Genomic DNA, 13,348 nt, shown 5'->3' with positions numbered 1-13,348 from the left:
GTAAGGGGGTGAGGGGAGGCAGGGCCGTGTGAGCGGGGGGCGGGGTGGTGTGAGGGTGGAGTGGGGGGCAGTGTGAGCAGGGGCAGGGCGGTGTCAGGGGGCGGGGTGGTGTGAACAGGGGGGCGGGGAGGCGGTATGAGCGGAGGGTGGGTCGGTGTGAGCAGGGGGGCGGGGAGGTGTGGGCAGGGGTGGAGTAGTGTGAACAGGGAGGCGGGGCGGGGTGAGTGGAGGTCGGCCACAGGGCAGAGCAGATACAACTTGTCTTGGACAGAGAATTTCCCTGACAGAAAAGTTTTTCATGCAAAGTTAGGCAAATACGTGCAAATTAAAAAGAATCAAACAACTGATTTCATGCTCACGATAATTTCTAAAACAGATTCTTGGACCTGAAGTGCATCGGGTGCAAACAGATCCTGGGTCTGACCTGGTGCCTGCTGCGGGGGCGGGGGCGCACAGCGTGCAGGCTTCCCACCTGCGGTCTTGAGGCCTGTTCGTTCGCAGGCTGCGGGTATTTTGCTAATTTTTGATACACCACGACTTTCCAGTAATGTGTACAGTGTCCAAGTGATGTGACCTGCCTTCCTGTCCAATGACGAATAGTAATGCTGTTTGAGATAAATGAAGAACATTTGGGAATCGTATTTATCTACATTTGGTAAAGGTTGATATATGTTTTCATTTAATTGAAACCCTGTCTTCTGTCCACAAAGACTTGCTCTCGAGACCAGTAGGATGATATGAAGAGGGAGATGAGCTTCGGCACAGAGTGGATCCAAAGTCATTCCCACATCCTAGAATCCCTACAACCCCATGGCGGGAACAGCTGCGTAGCTAGGATTTCATGTAATTTAAATGAGGAAATAACTTTGTATCGCTTTTGCATTTTAATTGCATCGTTTATAAACAAACTGCCATGACCTTTTCTTCGAGACCATAAACTGGGGAGATTTTTCATTATTGCCTTTACAACCTTTCAAAGTGGTCTGAGCACATTTTGGGTAACAATTTTGGGCACTGAGATTTTAGTTTGTAAAAAATTATTCATTAAAATGTTAGCATCAGAACACCTTTTTATCCTCATAAAACTAAAAAAAAAAAATCATTGCATTCCATTAAACATTAAAGAAAATGCATGAAGTCATTTGAAAGAGAACTGTGATTTTCCAGTTCACTGCCTGTCCCTAAAGGAACATATCTTTACGAGCACCTGGAAAATACTTGATGGTGTGTCGTTTCTGCCAAAACAGCTTCTACAATTCCAGCATCAAGGGATTCACTTTCCTCCACAATAAATGCTGGCTTATTAATGCTCAAACTAATTCAAGGGAAGAGATTCTGAGACACAAAATGAAGGGGATTTAATAAATAACAGCATGAAAATATACATAGGTAGCCAGGCATCTGTAGAATTGATATACTTAATCTGGTATTTCACTCGGTGTTAATAAATTATGATATGTATAGGTGTGAATGTTGCTTCATAGACACATTATTAATCATGGTTTAACTATTATTAACCGTTGTTAAAATTCCTTCTAAAGTCAACCTATAAGAATATTTCAATAAGCCAAAATTAAATAAACGAGTAGCTCAAGGAACTGGCACCATTACCCTTTGGGAAATTAAAAAACCAGAAACACCACATCAGATAATTATGAAGAGATCAACCAACCTAGCTTGTCAAGCATATTTATCTCAATTTGAAACACCTACAAACAGAAGTAACCAAAATCCGTCTTTAGCATGAACACTATAATTAAAGACGTAGGATCTTCAGTCCCCTGGGTGGAGAGGGACGTGGGCGGGAGCATGTTGGAGGAACTGGGTCAGGGGTCAGACGCTTTTCACAAAGACCCAAATGAAAGAAGTCAGGTAGAGAATGTGGGCTTACACAACTTCTTTTAAAAACAGGCAAAACTAAAATATTTGTTTTTAGAAATGCAGCCTTTATAGCTATAATAAGAAATGAAAGGAAAATTTTTTTTAAATGGAAACAAAAAATATTCAGGTTATAAGACTTAGAAAAAATAATCCTCAGCATGTGTTCCCTGGACCCCATTTTCAGAGTAACTGTGCATAGCTGTTAAAAATGCAGACGCTTGGGGAGCCTGGGTGGCTCAGTCAGTTGAGCATTTGACTTTTGATTTCGGCTCAGGTCATGATCCCTGGGATCAAGACCCTTGTCGGCCTCCATGCTGAGCGTGGAGCCTCCTTAAGATTCTTTCTCTCCTTCTGCCCCCTCCCTACTCGTGCTCACTCTAAAAAAAAAATGCTTTAAAAAAATGCAGACCCTTGGTTCAACCAAGACTCTGAATCACAAACTCATGGGTGGGGCCCATGTTCCTTGCTATTTATTAGACTCATCAAAATTATGTGTTCTGGGAGTCCTCCTTTATTTGTACCTTAGAAGAATTGCAAAAGACTGTGATTTTCTTTCAGCAATAACCTAATTTTAGATAAGAGGAAATATGGAAAAGAAAATATATCAAACCTGCTAACAAGTTCGAAGAATGCAGAAGGGAGGGTGGTCCACGAGGAGCAGTGCTCATTGCTCCGTGAGCCTGTGGTGAGCGGTGAGTAGGGTAAGAGCACATGGGAGCACGTTTAGGGACCCAATGTCCTCCTCCTGCTGCAGGAGCGTCATCCCGGAGCCAAGACAGACTGCAAGTCAGAAATTCATTGCTAGCAATGTCATGAGATTTGTTTTGTGACAAATAGATTCGTGATTTTTAATGCCAACCATGGCTGCTAGTAAATGGAAAATTTTCTTCAGTTTGGCACTCATTGATAATTAAGAAGCTAAAGTTAGTAAATCACAAGTTGGACATTCCTTAATTAGTGGGTAACATTAGTTAGTCAAGAGGCTTCTTTTCTTTCTGAGAAAGCCCTCATTCCCCAAGATCCTGACTCATCACATCTGATCCTGGATGCCTGCCTGCAGAGACCTGCCCGCCCCTGTTTTGGGTACCTGACCAGTCCTCCTGAGCCCGCCCATCACTGGCTTTGAGACCACCAGCGCCACAGTATACGGGAGACACAACTTACAGTGACATACTTGAATCTCTAGTTGTTATTATCTAAAACCAGTGATTTTTAACTTCAAGTACATAAAATTAAACTGACACCCACCGTCTCCTCAAAGCTTCCCTTCCCTAATGGCCTCTGATTTTGCATAGTAACATCGTTAAATGTTGCCCTACAAATTTACACCATGTACTTATTCTCTAAGATTTAACTCGAGCTTTTAAATTTATGTCCAAAATTCTGCCTTGACAAATGCCAAAATTGTCACAGCGTTGCATTTCTTCTCATTTTTCATCTCATTTTTCCCTTCACAGTTTACATAAATGGGGCAGGTGTAATCTATTTGACTAGTCGGTCTCTTCGAGAGCCTTGAAGGTGCAGCCGCGGCTCCTCCCGTGGGACCAGGTTTCCCTTTGCCTGGTGGCCAAACGGATGCGCGACTTCTCCTCTTCACCCAGCAAGCCTGCTGCCTTCCCGGGCACTTTCGTCCTGTCCGGCCCGCCCAGTGGTGAGCGATGCACACAGGACCCCTCACGTCCGCAGCTCCTGCTTCATGTGGGTCCTTCTCTTGGACCCTCCACACCCCGGTTCTGCAGAAATATCCTCGAAGAAGCAGTTTCAAGAACAACACCAAGTAAGATGTTTCTTCTGATGTAAATTCGTATCTGTCTTTAGTTTTCATAGCTTTCCTTTGGTTTTTATTTTGTCCTTTCCTGTTTCAGAGACGTCATGCCTCGAGCCCTGCAGATCCCAGGCCGTGGGCAAGGACTCAAGCCACGGCCCCTCCTCAGGCTGCTTGCCTTCTGGATTGGAGTGGAATGTGCCTCCTCCAGGATTTCAGACACATTATTTGTAAGGATATCAAACAGGTGTAAGCATTGTTCTTTTTAGATCACTTTCATGGCATTACTTATGAACTCCCAGTTTGGGACCCTGACCATCTGGCAATCATACAAAGACTGCATTTCGTAGGAGGGGATACTGGCAGACCCGTCAACTTTCTTGGTGGTTTTGCTCCCCGGTCACTGCCTGTCTTAACCCCGCTGGAATCCTCACTTTCTGCTGTCAGGACACCCACTCAAGATATGAGAAGTCACCAGAGGAGGAAGGGGGCATTCCCACTCAGGTAGTGCTAAAGAGCACTGGCTCCAGATTTCTAGGATAAATTGACTCTGTTCACAAATGCACCCCCTTCCAGGGCACATCCAGTCACTTCCCAGACTGCAAAGAAAAGTTACTGTAATCCGAGTACGTTTTCACCCAGCTTAAACGGAATTGCCCCACAGCTTTTCAGGATGCTCTCTGACCTGTCATTGAACTCCTACAGGATGACTCAGGCATCACTCAGAAATGGGACACCAGCAGGCTGCAGAGGTCCAATGGTTAATTTAATTCATATTTGCTATATATGTTAAACATAGATTAAACTTTTTCTTTTAACTTTTAATTGTTCCATGTTTTCTAAACTGAAAATAATCCAATTAAAAATTTTTTGAAAGATATCCCCCAGAAATACACACGAGGCATATGATATTCGAAATTATTCCGCAGAGATAGCATTCCGAAGGTAGAAACGTGTGGTACGTGGCAACAATTTGCAGTTTGCAATCCATTTTGGTGAAAGCAATCTCCAAAATGAATTCCTTTACACACATTGTTCGAGGGTATTCATGCAGCCCCTCTTCTCTACCACGTCTAGTCTCCTTCCTGCTCCTCATGTCAAGTTCCTCTTATTATCTGCAGCAGCGACCACAGACGAGCCAAATGCAAGTTCAGGAGCCCCCAGCCTCAAACACAGGGACCTCACGGGTGGGGATGTCATGCATGCTTCGGATGGATGTGTTGTCTTGCTCAGGGAAAGGATCTTTCTCAGGAAAATGGGTGTCTGGACAACCATCCACACAAGGGGTATCGGAGAGAGCTTCCTGGCACTCACTTCCCACGCTCACAGTCGACTCGATGTCTCCCGGCTCGAACTGTGTTAGTAAATGCACCAACTATCCCTTTGCATCCAGCTGCTCTCCATGTGTTTTTCATCTTTTCATTGCTTTTTCTTTTTTTAAGTTTATTTAGTTATTTATTTAAAAAAATTTCTTTTGACGTTTATTTTTTATTGAGAGACAGAGAGAGACAGGGCATGAGCAGGGGAGGGGCAGAAAGAGAAGGAGACACAGAATCGGAAGCAGGTTCCAGGCTCCGAGCCATCAGCACAGAGCCCGATGCGGGGCTCCAACTCACCAGCTGTGAGATCATGACCCGAGCTGAAGTCGGACACTCAACCGACTGGGCCCCCCAGTGCCCTAAGTTTATTTATTTATTTTGAGAGAGAGAGAGAAAGAGAAAGAGAGAGAGCATGAGCAGGGGAGGGGTAGAGAGAGAAGGAGAGAGAATCCCAAGCAGGTTCCACACAGTCAGTGCAGAGCCTGACGTGGGGCTGGATCTCACAAGCCCCGAGATCATGACCTGAGCCAAAACCAAGAGCTGGATGCTTAACTGACTGAGCCCCCAGGCGCCCCCCATCGCTTATTCTTAATACAAAATACAGTTCACACATGAGTAATCCGTGGAAACCCGGTCATGAGACGAGAGGGGAGGACCAACCCAGAGTTGCACGGCCTGCAGCACAGAAGAGCAGGCGGCCACCAGGGCACCGCATTGGGCACCAGGAAGCCCCTCGCTGCAGCGGCAAGGGGTTGGCGCTCCCGGTGAGGTCCCCGCCGACCATATAAAAATGCGATCTTGGAAAAGATGTGGTTTTGTTGGTGCTCATTGAGTATATTGTACTTTTTGCAATTTGGAGCCCAGCATCTCTGGGATCTCGATTATTTTAAGTCAATGCAACACAAACCTCTTATAATTGAAAAATACAATTTTGGCAGATTGGGAAACTGAAGAATCATGATGCAGTGCACTAAAGCAGCTCTGGGGACAGGCACATGACAGACAGGAGACGGTGGGAGCCCTTCTAACTCCTGTCTTCCCGGTAGGGCCGTGCTAAAACAATTGTCACCAATTAAGCCCTTAATGAGCATGATGTTATTTCTAAACTGCTTAGTTTTTAGGAGATCTTTCAAATGTACATATGCAACCATGACTGCTCGTCTTAGTTTATGAAAACCTGGTTTTCCTAAGTCTTTCGGGAATAACTGAATAGTTCTTATTGTATTTAGAAACTCTTATCTCTTAGGTGGAATTAATTAGAATTCCATAGAAAATTTTGGTGTCCGGTGTATCCTACTTTTAGTTCTAACTGTAAATTAGGACAAGATCATAATACTTTCTTTATTTCTTTAAAACCCTAATTTCCTTTTAAAAAAGGACAGTAGGACACATGTCACAGTATTATTGTGAGGATTAATAAGATACATACAAAGCACTCAGAGACGCACGGACACCATGATCATTGTTTGAATGGCGCCTCCTCTGAGTCTGTGGTCCCTGTGACACGGGCACTTGAACCCACTCTGGTGTTGCCAGAGGACGGCCCTGCATGGGAGAGGTCCTTGGTCAAGGAATGAATGAATGAATGAATGAATGAATGGTACATATTTGTTTGTGCTGAACACGTAATGTCTGAAACGCTTTTACGTGATTTATTATACCTGCTGGTATTATCATCCCTAATTTACAGACAAAACCAGAATAAGATTGCAGACCTGACTTTTCTAGGGTCACAGGCTCTGGACAGCAGCCGTGGGGCTTTCCACAGGCACCGCGTGGGTCCCTCACTTAGCCCGCATCAGGGCGTGCGACTTTTTGTCGCCACCTTAATCCACAGGGTCAGCTAAGTAATTCAGCAAAGTCGACCTTAAATTAACTGGAGCGTTAGGAGGTCTAAGGCGGCTGTGAGATTGTTGACATATTTACTAAACCACGTAACTGGAAGTCTGTATACCCAACAAGCAATTCTGCCAAGCACTGAGGCCTCTGAAATGTACCCTCCTAATGTAGTATTCTGCAAGGGTTCCAGAACTGAAAACGTTCTGCTACAGCCAAGAGCCCAAAATCACAGATGGGAAGGTTGCATTTTGAAGTTCGGTTCGCGCTTTATTTACGTGGCACACCCAGCCTGTGTCTTGATGTTCTGGGCCTTCGATGACCTCACTGAGAAACCCTAAACGGGCCAGCACTTTCCTTTAGCACTGTGGCTGCCTGTCGCCTCTCAGCAAGCTTCTCATTTAGTCCGCGATCTGTGGGGCGCACAATGACACCAGCTGCCCTCGCCTCAACTTGCTTGTATCATGGGTGGGAAGTTAAGAACAAAGCACAAACTGATGGAGGCCTTGTGTGGAAAGATGTGACCTTTCGGGGTTACAGCCTCACAGGAAGGAGCAGAGGGGCCCCGTGGACCCGGAGACCTTGCTCGTGGCTCCTCCTGCTGCATCTGTACCACGGGCTCCAGAAAGAGGTGCAAGAAGAAAACACTAAGTGTTTAAAATAAATTCTTAATTTCATCATTTAACGTTTTTTTTCTTTGTGTTGTTTTATAATGAAAATTATATTGGAAACCACCCCAAAATAAACACATCTACAAATAATCGGAGTGTGCAGTCAAAAAAATGTTTGGCAACCACTGATCTGTTGGGTGAGAATTAATAATAAATACGTACCCTAACCGGTGTTAGCATCCAGTCCACACGCTGTGGCCATGGCCACGTGGGCGGACGAGGGCGTTCTTCACCAGGAGCAGGCACACAGCCGCTCACGCTACGCTCCATCTGGAGAAATGCCATTTTTACTCTAAAAGCAAACCGGAAAGTCGTTTCGCTCAGGAGTGCTCTTTGGTTGTGTCTGTCTGTGGTGTTCCTCTCAGGGTGCTGCTGGACGGGGTCCCCGCCCGCAGAGCACGCCCGGGGGGCGTTCCCTTGCTCACCTGCAGCCTCACGCTCCTCGGCCGGCCACACCCCAGCTCCCCACTCCCACTTTCCAGCTTGTGGCTTTTTCATCCCAAAACGTGGATGGCTTAGTCTCTGTAGCAGGTGTCTCAGGGCTCCTTCTCCTCATAGGCATTTATTGCCCAGACGACACACGTAGCAGTGACCTCCTCCTTTCTCTCTGCACCTGAGTGCCTTCTGTCCTGGAGGTTCCTCAAGGGCTCCTCAGCAGGGGTTCACAAACACTTGGGGAGCCTCCGGGTTCTGCAGTCCTGGGCCTTTCTGCACCTCCAATCAGCACTTGGAGCGTTAGTTTTACTGCATTTATATGACATTATGTTTACATATCTGGCTATATAAAATCACATTAGTCTTAATATTTTCAATACTAATTTATAATATAAACCTCATGAAAGTGCAAAAGTCATGTGTAAATACAGATGTAAAGAGATATAAAAACGTGAAAATGTTAAAAAGGAGTTACCTTTGGTTAATGACATTTATTTGTCCTTCTTTGGTATTTTGTTTATTTTCTACAAATTTGAAAATGAAATACATTAACTTATAATCAATGACTGTAACAGTGAAAATAACTTGTAAAATGAAAATCAAATACATTGCACAGGGCATTCTTCCGGGTAGTCATTGAAAATCAAAAATCATTATGAGTGACTAATCTCAAGTATCTGGAAAAGAAATACTAGCAGAGGAAATTAGGACAAATTCTCAGTTATTCGGAATGATTTGATAGATCCGTTTAATTCACAAATTTGAAGGTACAAATCCTAGAATCACATTTGGTGGCCCTGACTTCCCACACGAGGAGACTGAGGCCAAGGCATCTGTCAACCGCACACGGGGTCCAGTCAGTGTTGCCTGGAACCAGCTGTCCCTGCACTGATGCTCTGGTGACCACACATCCAGGGGCGCCCATCGTCTAACGGCACGCTCCTTCTCCCTGGATTTCTTCCACAGCCACCCACGCTGGGCTCCTCTGGGCACACACAGAGGACTGTCCCGGGGCAGATCCTGAGGCTCATCTGAGCTCAACGGGAGAGCACCAGGCAGACCAAGAAGGAGCAGACAGACGCCATGGGCCTTCCCTCGCCACCCTGGTTGGGTGCTCTCTCTAGAAGCTGAGTGTCTGTCAACCACAACCGTTCACCTGCCATACCCACCTTCTCGGCACCCTCTGTGCCCGCATCAAATCTTCCTCGCCGAGCCTAGCTCAGCTTCCACCACTCCCCACACCGCCTGATCACTGATGTTTGCTATCGCTCGTACATGCCACATCCAACCTACTTCGTAAAGATGGCCAATGTGCATTGGTGTGCTTTCTCGTGTCCTTGGCTGAGATACGATAATCACTCATGCCCCCTCCTGTGGAACGTCACCATGTACACCTCGTGACGTGCCCCTGGCCACCCCCTGCCCGCAGCAATTGCACCTTTGTGGACATCTGACCCAGAAAGAGTGGATCCCATTCTCTACCCCAGCATTTACGAGTGTAACAAACAACTTATGAGCAAACAGGGGCAGTCCAGCCAGAAGGCCATGTAAATCTGGCCTTTTATGAATATCTGTTGAATGATCTCCATACCATGTAGCTGCATCTAGAAAGGAAAAACAGAGAAAAATGAGCCTATGCAATCTGCAATCTTGCCCTGCAATCAGATGAGGCAAACATAGGAAGAAGAAGAAAGAAAGAAGAAAGAAAGAAAGAAAGAAAGAAAGAAAGAAAGAAAGAAAGAGAGAGGGAGAGAGGGAGAGAGAAGGAGGGAAAGGAAAGAAAAAACTCCCTGCTTGGTTCTGTCTAGCCAAGAGGTGAATATGCAAACACTACTGTGGTGAGTAAAGTGGTTTGTCAGGAACAGGGTGGGGGGGACAGTGACCACCTGGGGAGCCCGTAAAACCTACATTCATTCAATTTAATAACTTCCGGGACAGTCCATACACTATTGCCACCCACATGCCACAGATGGGCAAACAGCATGTGCCCTCTGGCTGTGGAAACAAAGTCCAGGGGTCTTGCCTTCCTCACGGTGTTCCCAGCCCTCGAACTGAGCCTGCTACACGGTTGGCACTCTACGTACGTGACGTCTTTGGCTGAGAGGGAGGGATTATTAATGTAGCAGAACTATGTTTGTATCCAGAAGAATGTACAGGTAAGAAGAAAATTGCCTTTGCTATAGAGGTATGATGGGAAAGCTGTTAAGAGTAAAGAAATACAAACTTAAGGTCTAACTTCACCAGGTTAAGTTATAAAGTGTACAGTGCACACATTTTAAAGACAAAGTTTAAAGATAAGTTTGGGCATTTGTATATGCCCAGGTAACCCCATCTCAAAGAGACATGGGATATATCTCTCACCCCAAAAAGTTCCTGTTCTTTTTTCCACTCAATCTCACCACGGAAACAGTGCTACTTTGGTTTCTAACACTGCAATCTACTGGTCCATTCTTGAATTTTATGTAAACACAATTATACAACGTAAGGTCTTTTTGTCTGGTTTCTTTTATTTAACACAGTGTCTGTAAAAGTCACCCACGAATGCTGCCTATGCCAGTACTTTGCTCCCTTTACTTACGGGGAAGTGTGTTTCACTTACTTGCTTGTTGATGGAATTTTCATGTGTTTTGGGCTATTATGAGTACATTTGCTATGGATATTCTTTTACAAGTCGTTTGGAGGCCATGAATCTTCATTTCTCTTTAGTCAATATCTGTGAAAGGAGTCGGCCATAATGTAGGTGCATGATGACTTCTATGAACTTACTAAACCCGGGGCATCCGGGTGGCTCAGTCAGTTCAACGACCGACTTCGGCTCAGGCCATGATCTCACAGTCCATGGGTTCGAGCCCCGCATCGGGCTCTGTGCTGACAGCTCGGAGCCTGGAGCTGCTTCGGAGTCTGTGTCTCCCTCTCTCTCTGCCCCTCCCCTGCTCACGCTCTGTCTCTCTCTCTCTCAAAAATAAATAAAGACATTAAAAAGAAAAAAAGAACTTACTAGACCCTTTTGCAAAGTGGTTGGACCGTTTCAGCCTTCCACCAGAGACGTGTGGCTGTTCCGTTTCTCGGCGCCCGTGCCACACTAGCTGTCGTCAGCTTTTTTAGCTCACCCACCCCAGGTGCAGTGTCTTCTCTGTGGCTTGTCAGTGTTTCCCAGATCTTCTGTTGGCCCAGGAGAGTCACACAATGGGGAAAAGGGGTCCTCTGCCCAGAGGGAAGTCCCCCAAGTCCTCGTGAAGAAAGATATTCATGAATCTGAGCAGGAGGGGGCCGGCGTCAGGAGCCATGGTGGGGTGACGGCATGGCCGTTATCTCGGCTGAGAGATTGGAAGGAAGCAGGACAGAGGTGGGTCCCAACCTAGAACCTTCTTTCTGCAGAATAGCTCTTCAGTCAATACTGAAGAACGACTAAGCACTGAATTTCTGATAAGTGGAAATTGTCTGCAATGAAAGCTGCTGAGATTGACTTATTTTGGCATTTTACTTTCCAAATTCCTTATCCAGGAATTTTCTTTTTTTAATCAAGAAAAGATTTTTAAGTTGACTTATTTGTTTTGAGAGCGAGTTCACACAAACTGGAGAGAGGCAGAGAGAGGGAGAGAGAGGGAGAATCCCACGCAGGCTCCACACTGTCAGCGCAGACCCCGACACAGGGCTCAGACCCACGAACAGCGAGATTGTGACTTGAGCGGAAAGAGTTGACGCTCAACTGGCTGAGCCACCCAGGTGCCTCTTATCCGGGAAACTTCTGTCACTTATCTCCTCAGTAAAGTAGAATGACAGCCTACAAAAAGAACATCTTTTTAAAATTCATTACCATTTGCATTTGCGATAGATGTAGAATGTATGTAAATTTGTGGACGGTTGATATGTCAATAAGGGACATGCCAATGCCCAGGTGACAGTCTTACTGCCGACAAGTAGCAGATCCTGATTTTATGTGAAATTTGTCAGCGCCCTCAAGGAGGTACTTCAGACATTGGGCACCGGCCACAGAACGTGGAAGCCGGAGACCGAGGCCAACGCGGTGCTGGTGGCCCCATCACTCAAGACAGTATCACCCCCTCTGCTGGTTCCGGTGGGGGCAGTATGACCGTGTGGACAAAAGGATGACGGTGCCCAGCGTTATGTCCTAGGCATACGGTGGGGCTCGGAGACCTAAAGACAGTGGCGTCAGCAAAATCCCCTGAGGCTTCTGGAGGGCCCCGTCTCTGCTCCCACCTGATTGCAGCAATCAGGAAAGAGAATTGTAGAGAAGGAAAGCAAACAGGGAAGAGCCTGATGCAAGAAAAAGACAAGCAACTTAAGTCTCTGCAGATGAGAGTCCAGGTGAGTGTCTCAGGCGAGTGCCCTAGGTGAGCGTCCCAGGTGAGTGTCCCAGGCGAGCGTCCCAGGTGAGTGTCCCAGGCGAGTGTCTCAGATGAATGTCAGGTGAGCGTCCCAGGCAAGTGTCCCAGGTGAGTGTGTCAGTGAGGGTCCCGGTGAGTGTCCCAAGGTGAGCCATCCATCTTGCAGAACATCACAGTCACATTCTCCAGTCGGTTCAGTCACTAACTGTGGATAAAGGCCTAGCAGTCAGCCTACGAATAGCATGTTTTAGAGTAATGGCAAATTTCTAACCTAATAAATAAATACTGGTTAACTACTGTGCATTTGATTTTCAAGAAAGCCCTTCGTCAGCTGCAGTTATGTCAGCACTTTGTCTGTCTCCTGCGCCTGCACGTGGGGCCACCAAAGCCTTCATCAGCTTTGGTGCCAGATAGAGACTCAGCTCCCAGGGGTCAGCTCCCTCTCACCTACGAGAGGGAAGGACAGCGAGGGAGGCTGGACACACACTAACAGCTGCTGCCCCTGCTTCTGCTCTTGTGCATGTGGCTTTACCCGTCACGTTTCGTATTCTGTCGTAGTCCCATTTTACAAAGTACAGATTTATTTTTTAACAGTTTTCAGCAAGTGACCCTAGTTGTTAAGCCGACAAAAAAATTCATCTGCTACTTTCACATTTTTATAATGTTTACTGTATTTTTGAGAGAAAGAGTGTGTGCAGAGTAGGGGCAAAGAGAGAGGAGGACAGAGGATCCAAAGCAGAGATACAAAGCAGAGAGGACAGAAAAGAGCCCGAGGCAGGGCTTGAACTCACGAACCCGTGAGATCATGACCTGAGAGTCACCCTAAGAGTCGGATGCTCAACCTACTGAGCTGCCCAGACACCCCTACTGTTACATTTTTTATCTCTTTATTTATTTTTAAGTCTTTCTTTAAAGTTTATTTATTTATTTTGGGAGAGAAAGAGAGAGAGAGAGAACGAGTGGGGGAAGGGCAGAGAGAGGGGGAGACAGGATCCAAGGCAGGTTCTGTGCTGTTAGCAGAGAGCCTGACGTGGGGCTCGAACCCACAGACTGTGAGATCATGACCTGAGCCCAAGTTGGACACTTAACTGA

Source organism: Neofelis nebulosa, chromosome 9 (assembly GCF_028018385.1).
Source record: "Neofelis nebulosa isolate mNeoNeb1 chromosome 9, mNeoNeb1.pri, whole genome shotgun sequence".
NCBI classification, from domain to species: domain Eukaryota; kingdom Metazoa; phylum Chordata; class Mammalia; order Carnivora; family Felidae; genus Neofelis; species Neofelis nebulosa.
The sequence above is the reverse complement of the archived record's forward strand: the minus strand, read 5'-3'. Positions refer to the sequence as shown.